The sequence below is a fragment of the Thunnus albacares genome, chromosome 14 (genome assembly GCF_914725855.1).
Source record: "Thunnus albacares chromosome 14, fThuAlb1.1, whole genome shotgun sequence".
Classification (NCBI taxonomy): Eukaryota; Metazoa; Chordata; class Actinopteri; order Scombriformes; family Scombridae; genus Thunnus; species Thunnus albacares.
Window position 1 is genome coordinate 3,700,747 of NC_058119.1, and position 10,164 is coordinate 3,710,910.

The window sequence follows — 10,164 nt, forward strand, 5'->3', positions numbered from 1 at the left end:
AAATGAAATATACCTGTTTCTGAGTATTGGGAGAACTAGTCAATCCCTGGGAGAACAAATCACCCTACTTCTTCACTGGAACCTGCGTAGGCCTACTCACTAGTCCCCTTCTGGACTATTTCTCATCCTCGTCAGGATCTAGTACTGTCACTGGATGTTACTGGAGATATAAAACCTTAAGAAGAGCGAGTCAGATTCTAAGGCAAGGAAGAAGCAAGTAACCTCACAACAAAGTCAAGATTCCTAGGTTATGAAACTACAAGCGTTTCCTAAACATCTACAGAAACATCTCCACAGACTATCTCACAGTGTTTCCCAAACACTGGGGACCAACCCTTGGTCCTATCCTCGTCAGGATCTAGTTCATAATGGCCATTTTATCTGTAACTGGATATTACTGGAGATATAAAACCTTAAGAAGAGCGAGTCAGATTCTAAGGCAAGGAAGAAGCAAGTAACCTCAGTTATGAAACTACAAGCGTTCCTAAACGTCTCCAGAAACATCTTACAGAGAACACATCTCATTAACCCCCATACACAACCACACAGCAAACTTACTTAAAATCAGGATGGCGTCACCCTTCTCCGGGATTCCAATTCCACAGACCTCCAACAATACACAGCAACAGTAATTAGGTTTTCAAAAGGACCTTACCTCTGAAATTTGGATTTGGTCACTGGTGTGTTTTTGGTCTGGGAAAGGAGTCTCCGTTGAAGGTCTCTTGCCATCCGGGTCACGGCACCATTTGTTGAAGAAATTTCACTCAAGTCCTTGTTCAAAGTTTGCTGTGGTGGAAGTGGTTTAATAGCATTCCGGAAATGCGGTGAGCATACTGACACAGAGCTGGTCTGATACAGTAGACTGACCCAGAGCAGAAGAAGTGGAGAGACTTTATACAGTAAAGATCAAAGCACCAAATGGTGAACAAAAGCTACAGTATGGATCAAGGTTGTGAGGGCATTTACATACAAGATCATGGTTTGCCAGGGGCACGTCGGGAGGGGTCAGATCAGTAGAGGTCAGGAGGGTGACTAACACATGATAAACAAAAGGGTAGAAAGGGAGGGCATTTACATACAAGATCAAGGCAAATCCAGGGGCAATACAGGAGAGGTCACATCAGCAGGGGTCAGGAGGTGGAAAGGACACCAACTTGGCATATGTTTGATCAAAAGAGTTGTCTCAGACGTTATTTGATTATCAGGTCTCCAAACTAAATGTGTTCTCCTTTGATGATTGAGTCTGCTTCCAAAGGGTATTCTTCTTCAATTCACATTTCAATGCATTTCATCAGGAGCATGAGTTATGCACAGCTCTACAAAATAGGGTACCATACAAAATTGTTAATGGTTTAAATGAAAATATTTTTACAAAATGTACCCTGATATGAAAAATATGTAGATGTGTGTCCTTGAAAACACTGACCTCCTGACTAGAATTTAAAATTAAAGTTAATGTGGATTTGAACAATGTTGGTGTTCACATCATGTGTTTGTGATGATGCAACTACTTGAAATGTGAAAACTGCTGTGTTTGAAAAATTATCTTTGATCTGGATGGTCTCTCTTGTGGAGCCATGTGTTGGGTTCAGTCACATGTCCATGCCCCGGTTTGAATCTGACACAGAGGAGAGAACATCTGCCACCAAAGCCATCATGTAGCTATAGTCCTTCTTAACAGCCGCTGCTCTTGTTCTGAATGTTTTGTGGGCTTTGCTCCATGAGATTTTGAACTTGGGTTCACCAACATTCTCCCCGTCTTGAAAAACAGTCTGTTCAAAAACTGAAATATTAAAAATAGGTTAAAAATAGATAAAAGGTGACAGGAACAGTTTGATGTACAGTATTCAGTGACACATATTACTTACAAAGGAGAGGAATGATGACAGTTCACTCACCTTTTCCTGGTTCACATTGTTGTTATGATCCAGAGCAGCAAGCATGGAGGCATGGATCATCACATCATATCCCAAACGTGCTGCCTTCAGACGGTGTTGATGTACATCCACTCCAGGTTGATGTACATGGAGTGGTACAAAAATAACAAATGGAGTCGTTAGCACTCATAGATAAGTGTATAACCTATCACTTCTTTAATGATGCACAGCGTAACACTGAGGAAAGCGCAGGGCTTAAACGTATCTGTTTTTTTGCTGCTGTGCATCACAAGTTCACAAGAGCTTTGTAGGCTTCAGATCCTGGCCTCAACCAAAGCTTGCTTCACTGTCTCGTCTCATCAAGTGGTTCTTGAGCACAACAGTGATAGTGCCTGTCCTCTGGCCAGTCGTGTCAGTTGGTAACATGGTGTATTACTGATACCCACTTCTGTTTCAACACCTCGGTGTTACCCTCTCAGGTTTGTGCACTCGACTACAAATGATACATATATATAATGGATGGAATCCAGTCTCCCAGGCCTTCACATTCCCTCCTCTTAGCTGCAGCAGCCAGTTTTTTTGACATATGCCAGGGATCAAATTCATGATGTTTTTCTGGATTAAAGACACTCACTTCTTTCACAATTTATGGATGTCTATCAGTGGAGATGGTGGAGACCTTCACTCCATTTTCTTCTATGATTTCAAAAGCTTCCTTAAAACCTTTGATTTCCATGGTATTAGGGCTTGAAACTTGTTTGCAGCTTATTACCTTGAAGTCCACAACCTTTTGACTCTGCACATCTAAAAAAGTGTACTTGCAGTATTTGGCTAATTGGCCTGGAGAGTTGCACCGGTCATCCACAGAGCACAACTTCCACTTCTCTTGAGTTCATTTCAGAGTCGTGATTAATGGTTCACCTTTACGCTGGTATCCCACTGGGTGCGTGTGCGCGCGTTCCAGCTCTGATGTGGTTTTGCTCCGTCCTCTGCACGGTATCCCTCACCGAGAGGTGGGATAGGACCACCACCTGTTACTAAACATGAGCAGAAGGACACAATAAGGCGACAGAAGGAGTTACCCGTTTTCTCCATCCATTTGAGCTTGTCTGGTGGTTGTGCAGTTGAGGTCCTTTGAGTCAAAATGTCTGCTTCTTCTACAACAAAAGAGCATGTCACCTAACCATAATTCATCACACTGACAGATACACTGATACCCCTTACCCTAACCCTTACTAATTAGTTAATTTTCTCTTTCATATTATCATAATTATTGTTATTATCATTATATATATATATATATATATATATATATATATATATATATATATATATATATATATATATATATATATATATATTCATATACAGTAATCTGAATATATTTGAGTTTTGGACTATTTAGACAAAACAAGATATTTAGAGATGTCACCCTGGACTCTGGGAAACTGGCATGGACATGCTTCATTATTTTCTGACATTTATAGACAAGAAAAGTAGGCTAATTGATTTACTGAGAAAACAGCCCTGATAACTTCATACCATCTATGTCTTCAGCTGGTTCCAAAGACTTCTCACTGAAGACTTCTGCATCACTTTCACTGACTTGAGACTCCAGTACAGCTCCCACTCTTGAAGACAAAATAACTTTTTTGATAGAACACTCAAAACATTTTGTTAATATTAAATTATTATACTTTTCACATGCTAAAATAGAAAGTAGAACATAGTGAGCATTTTACTTTAACTTGTGACTTACCCTCATCTTCATCTGTACTGTCAGCACTGTAATCAAGGTCCCTGCCATTGTTGTCTGTGTTGCTGAGTTCGTTGTCAGCATCAGTAAAGTTTTTGGTAGGTGAAGTGTCATCTCCTTTGATGAGTTTCCCAGATTTTTTCTTGAACGTTAACTTTGTATTAAAACCCCTGAAAACGGTTTTCATCGTCTGAGGAATCCAAGGATGATGGGAGATATCCACTTTACAGATCATGACTAGATTCTGATAGAGCATCATCTGTGGCACAGGCCTCCTGAAAGAAATAAACAATTCAAAATTGAATCTTAAACCTACAGCCACTTGCTCAAAATTGAAAGTTAACTTTCAGACCAAATTTGGATGAAATTCAAAGAAAAGGCTGCTGAAACAGCAGAGCATCTTTGAATATCAATTACCAATTTAAGAAATATTAGATTTGCTCTATATTGAACCAAAGTTACACAATTGCAAGTGTGATTGTTTGGCTAGCACATGCACTTAGTATTGGGATTTGTGGTGTAGTAAATGTGCTGGCTAAACAAATTTGCTGTTTAGCAACTCTAATGTTTCTCAAACAAATGATTATTGATTGTAAATTGTGGATACTTTATGTCAGTATTAAACAAAAGTTGAAAATTTGCTAATATTTAACTTAAGCAATAAGGAGAGGACCGTATTAACTTTGGTCTATTTAATGCTGCTAAATGGAAAATATTTCTTTTGTGCATGGGGACCTGGCTTTTGAATTTACAAAGCATGTGTTAAAAATGTGTGAATTTTCATATTGGAATCTAGCAGACAAAATATTTGTAAGGGTAGACTGAAAATGTACATAGATTTAGCAAATCAAAAGGAGATTTAAAATAAGTATGTTGCTATTAAAGTAGAATACATGTGAAGACATTTATGCATAATCCCAAGGATACAAAAAAAGCTAGAAAAATATCTTAAGCTATTCACTTTATTTAGCCCCGCCCATTTTTTTCTCTCCCAGTTCGAACGCAACTGTGTTGCGACTTTCATTTGAAACGCCGGCAGAAACAGAGTGTAGATGGTGATAAACAAAGCTAATTTGTAGCGTATGGAACAAAATTTGTTTACAACGAAAAGCAGTTAGGTTGCGGTAAAATAGCTAACATGGTCAAAGCATGGGAGCACACTTTTTCTACGCTGCGGCAGTTGGACGCTGTAAATGTATTACACCCCAGGATCACCACTAGTGACTGGGAGGATGACTTGAGAAAGTGGCCAGAAGTAACGTACGAGGATATATTCAATTATTTTGTGCTGTCCCTTGGAGTAGATGGAGCCACTATGAAAAATTATAAGAGCACTGAAGCCTACCAGTATCTTCACAGTGGCAAAGTGTGTCGGGTTTTACTCCACCAAATAAAAGAAGATCTGACATTTCTGAAGGCTGATGTTCAGCCCAGTCAGTCCAGCAGTCCAGTGCACTCGGCCTGGGTACTGGTGACAAACCTGGGAGCAGTAGAGACAGCAGAGTGCTCCTGCATCGCTGGCCTGGGGAAGTCATGCAGCCACACAGTTTCAATTTTATGGAAGGTCAGAAAGTAGGATTTTTTTTTTCTTTTTGTCTTTTTTAAATCTACAATGATTGTCAAGCATACACCTTGACAATCAAGGGCATAGTGCTCTATTTGAAAGTATAAACTCAAGTTAATTAACTGATAACCTTTCATAATATATAATTATGTGGTTAAATTAGGTTAAAAAGCTATTATAAGCGTTTTTCATTGTCTTGTCTGACCAGAAAATAGAATATTACAGGAAGACTATTGACCAATGTGATGTATCTTATGAATTGTTTGCATCCACTTCAATTTAAATAGCATCTTACAACACTGAAACTGTGATAATGTACAATTTATATCTTTTGTTTTAAAAAAACATGTTCATATTAAGCAATAGAATAAAATTTAACTTGTAATGTGGGTACTGCTAACATGCTATTTGTGTATCACAGAGCTGCGAGAATGAGAATCATGGAGAATCTGTAAATATCTAGTCTAATCTCATATTGGCAGAGGAGGCAGGTAAGTGCATAGTATGGAGTGAGCTATGTCAGATCTTCCCTACATCAAAACATGATATATCCAGTATGAAATGACTCCATGCACAAAGACTGCATTGTAATACACCATGTTTAGTAATTGCTCAGTAAGCTGAAGCCGAACACTCAGCAAGCAACTATTAAATGTGATGTACTGCAATGCAGTCTTTGTGCATGGAGTCTGACATGCTTCATGCAACTCTTTTTCCACCTGCAACACAGTTATTAAGGATGAATTAAGATTTACTAAATCTTACATGATAAAAGGTGTAATTTCAGCTCTTGGACTTCGGATAATCTGTAATATTCAGTAATATCTCTTGAGTTGTCACTTTCTAAATGATAGTAGCCTAATCAGTTGCACAGGTTTGGGGTCCATTTTTCCAGCCATACAGAATAAGGCTGGAGATGTCACAGTAAGTATAAGTCTAATCATATCACTTCGATCCAAAGTAAGTCTATTATTAGGATATTCAGATGTCTGCCTTTTTTAATCTGAAAGATTTAGAATTGCTGTATATTGATCCAACCACTCTATTGTTGCTTGAAATAAATGTCTTAATTTTATTCTAACTGTAGTTGCCTCTGTCTCAGGTCTAGAATGCTGTGTCCCAGGGGCTCACTGGTACAACGTGAACCCAGAGGAACCTTGCCCCCTTTATTTCATTCCCATGAGAAGTTGAGGGAGAGCCTGAGCCACCTGAAGCTGCCTACAGGAAGCCTGATTTACTGATGTTGTAACGCTCAGCTCAGAGAAGAGCCATCCCAGCCAGATTCCCTTCCACGTGGTGAGCATGATGTTCCTACCACCTGCCAGAAGTGTCTGTTATTTTACAGTATCTTCGTTGCACTTGACCTGACCAAGTCTAAGACACTGGAGCACATCACCAAGGAGCAGAGTGTCTCACACATGTGGCATGATGCTTGTAAATTTGCATCACTGCCAGCTCTGCCAAGAGGGTTCAAGTTAGAGCCAGTCCTGAGATCCTCCAAGAGCATCTTTACCCAAGGTTCCATGGGAACGCAGCTACACGCTATGGGAAGGAGAGTGAGCTGGTAGCTTCCCAGTGGCTCGAAGGCTGCAGCTACTCTGTCAGTCACAGAGGCACTGTGGTCAGCGCAGAAGAGCCATGGTTGTCAACAAGCCCTGATGGAGTGTTGAACACTGTGGAACTGTTAGAGATCAAATGTCCAGTCTTGGGAAAATCCTTTGAGTCTCTGGAAGACCTCTTCAGCAGCAAGACCTCAGATGTGAAGATGGTGGAGGGGGCATCTCAATTCCAACCACATGGGCCACGTGGCCCTTACATGCAGTTGCAGCTGGGCATGTTCTGCACAGGGCTGACGAAGTTGCTCATCTGGACCCCATCCCAGCAAGTCTTGCTCAGTGTTGCTTATGATGCAAATTTCTGTGCAGAAATTGTGCCAAGGCTAAAGGCTTTCTATTTCAAACATATGCTGCCCCATATTGCCAATGAATTTCAGGCAGGCAGGTTGTTACTGAGTAATAGGTACAAGCAGCTTTGTGAAAGCTAGATCCAAACCTGCCATTAATTTCTGCTCTCTGATTCACTCTTTCATCCTAATGCAGGTACCAATGCAAACTTCTAGGCCTTCTGCACTTCTGGAGAGAAGAAAAAAATTAACAGGTCAAAGCAATTTAATAATAATTTCAACTTTTCATTCATGTGTGAATGCTTGTGTCATCAACTAAAACAAAAATCTACACACACCAATGTCCTAGTTTGGTGCTAGGAGTGGCAAAATTACTACAGAAAAGGAGAAAAAAATAGCATCATAGACAATGCTAACGGCAAAAGTGGTATTGATTCTGAATGTGTCGGAACAACCAGCAAGGAGACTGAGTTACTTTTTTCAGTCCCATGGGTCAGTTAGTTCAGATGACATCCTCCTGTCTCTCATTTTAGGTGGTTTCCAGGCAGGAAAGTGCTGAAGCTGACAGATATTTCCAGAGGAATCCGTGCTTCTGTCATAACAGCGGACCAGGTCACTGACTGATCTGACTAATTAAGCTAACGTTAACGTTAGCTAAACACTTACTGGAGACTGACTTACTGGAGAATGAACACGAGGACTAGCCCAGACTTTTTTTTTCAAACCAAAAACTAACCTAGTTTAACTAAAATGAAATGTCTTACCTGAGTTAGTAATGTGTTTTTTTTCTGCTCTATTTGGTTTTTCATGACCATCTCCTCTTCATATCTCCTAGCACACACATCATGGTGCTCTCTCAGTTTCTCCTTAACATACGCTGATCCATCATAGTCTGACGATGTATTTGCGTCCACAGGGTGAGTGCCCAACTGTAGGTCTTCACGAGAAATTTTACAAAATGTTTCAACTCAAAATGGAATTAATCTCTCTCACTTAAAATTACTACCAAAAATAGAGTTTTAGGGAGAGTTTACTTTGCACTTTAATACTATGTAGAAAATTTTAATAGGGCCCTTTTACTAATTAGTTGAGCTGCATTCAACTTCTTTGATTTTAAATAATAAAGAAAACTAAATGATGATATGTACTGAGGAAAATATCTGAAAGTCGCTTTTGGAGGGAAACGGCAAAAAGAGAGTCAAGAAGAAAAACAGCCCCAGACTTTGACATTCCCATCCCCTGATAGTCATTTAGCTGTTCTTTTCTTTACTATTTATGTCATTCTGTTATCATATTATAGTATAATTTGTAGTCTAAATTGTTATATCTGAGATAAAGCTCTATTTTCTATTTTTCTTTTTGTTTAAAGCCCTATCCAGCTCTTATAATACATCCATGGTCTTAGGTTGTGATCTTTTTCCTGTGCAGGCCACAGTCATGTTCTCACATGAATAAAATAAATCAATCACAAAAATGCTCCCGCCTTAGCCAATCAGAAAATGGGATTGCTTCTTCACTGTCTAAATCAAATTTCACCTGCACTCTCAGAGTGTGTCCAGTAGGAGGAGCCCCAGAGCATTGGCAAAAACACATTTTTTTGTCTTTACTATCTCAATGTGGACATCTTCTGAAACTCAAACAGATCATTCATTAGGAGTAAAAGAGACTATTCTAGCATGTTCCTTGTGTGGACTAGCTGAAATGTCCTCACAAGTAAAAATGTCCTCACAACAAAGGTGTTCCATCAATGAATGGTCCTCATAAGCATAGAAAGACAAAAACACATAAACACACCCACCCACACACATAAAATGAAGTAGAGACAGAAAAGGAGAGACAAAAAAGAAAAAAATCCTGAGAAAGTTCAGAGTTCCTCTCTTCTTCTCTGTACTCACAGTTCTTTTGTGTTATTTATTTTTATCACTCTGAAACAAGCCCATAACTCTGAGGCAAACAGGACAAACGGGTGTGTCTTTGTGAGGACAGTAAGAGGTTTGGACTTCTGAAGGTGCACACTGGTGGTGGAACATAATTTTGGATCTATCCCTAAAATGACTGTTATGACCCAGATTTTGTCAGATATTTTTAACCTAATTCACTGCCATTGCCACGTTATAGCCTAGTTACAAAGTGGAACCAGGCAGAGAGCAGGCCATAGCGTTGTGGATAATAGTATAGATAGTGACAAATCACTTAGTAACCTTTAACAATGAAATTACTTATCCGTTTCTAAACTGCACTAATCTGTTTTTCAAAATAAAAGTCCACCTAAGTTACTGTAACTGAAAATGTGTCTCTGCTCCCCCCGAGGATCATTGTTTGTTTAATCTATGCACAAACAGAAATGTAAAAACTGCAACATATGTTGTTTTTTTTGGTGGGGGGTGGGCGCTTGTATGACCCCTGCATGTTAGTTGCTTTTTTTCTTAAACTGAATCAGTGTTTCCATTAAGAACTTTTTTTAAACAAAATATTCACAAAATCCAGTGCTACAAAATGCACTTGGGTAAAAACTAGGACAAAACTGAAGCTCAAATGATCCACAACACTGCTATAGTATAAACTAGAGAAGAACACTAAAACGGGTCTAGATCTCCACCAGGTGTGTACGGCAAAGATAACAAAAACGGATTTATTCATCTCATATCATGCCTAACTTTAGTGGATCATAACATATGCTGTATGGAATTAATCAGCAGATGCTGTGGTTCAAGATGAGACCAAACTTTTCTATGGATGTCAGAGCCACAACAACAAAGGCCAAAATGTGGCCTGCAACAGACTAGGTAAGCCTTGATTTTAGCTTAGCTAAGTGCCGGAAATGCCTTTTGCTATGTCATAAAATAGCGAGGACTGCTGAAAAGACGAAAGTCTAAGCTTAATGATAGGCTCATAAGGAATCTTATCAATATTTATTTTAATTCACAACCTAACCCACTCTCAAGGTACCGAAATTTGGCACCGATTGATCTAATATGGCAAATTAATGATTGGTTGCCCCAAGTGGAAACAAGATTCCAAACTGCAGTCAATGGCGATATAAAACAGAGCAGTCAATGGCATT

General features: G+C 39.3%; 1 long non-coding RNA gene across 1 annotated transcript; it reads right to left on the reverse strand.

Annotated features, from left to right (window-relative positions):
* Positions 1–1,271: 1,271 nt before the first annotated feature.
* On the reverse strand, positions 1,272–8,880 carry LOC122997488. Its single transcript, XR_006407218.1, has 5 exons — positions 7,865–8,880; positions 3,637–7,329; positions 3,420–3,508; positions 1,899–3,034; positions 1,272–1,783 (listed from the first exon to the last, which is right to left on the reverse strand). It is a non-coding gene; the product is annotated as an uncharacterized LOC122997488 (long non-coding RNA).
* Positions 8,881–10,164: the final 1,284 nt, after the last annotated feature.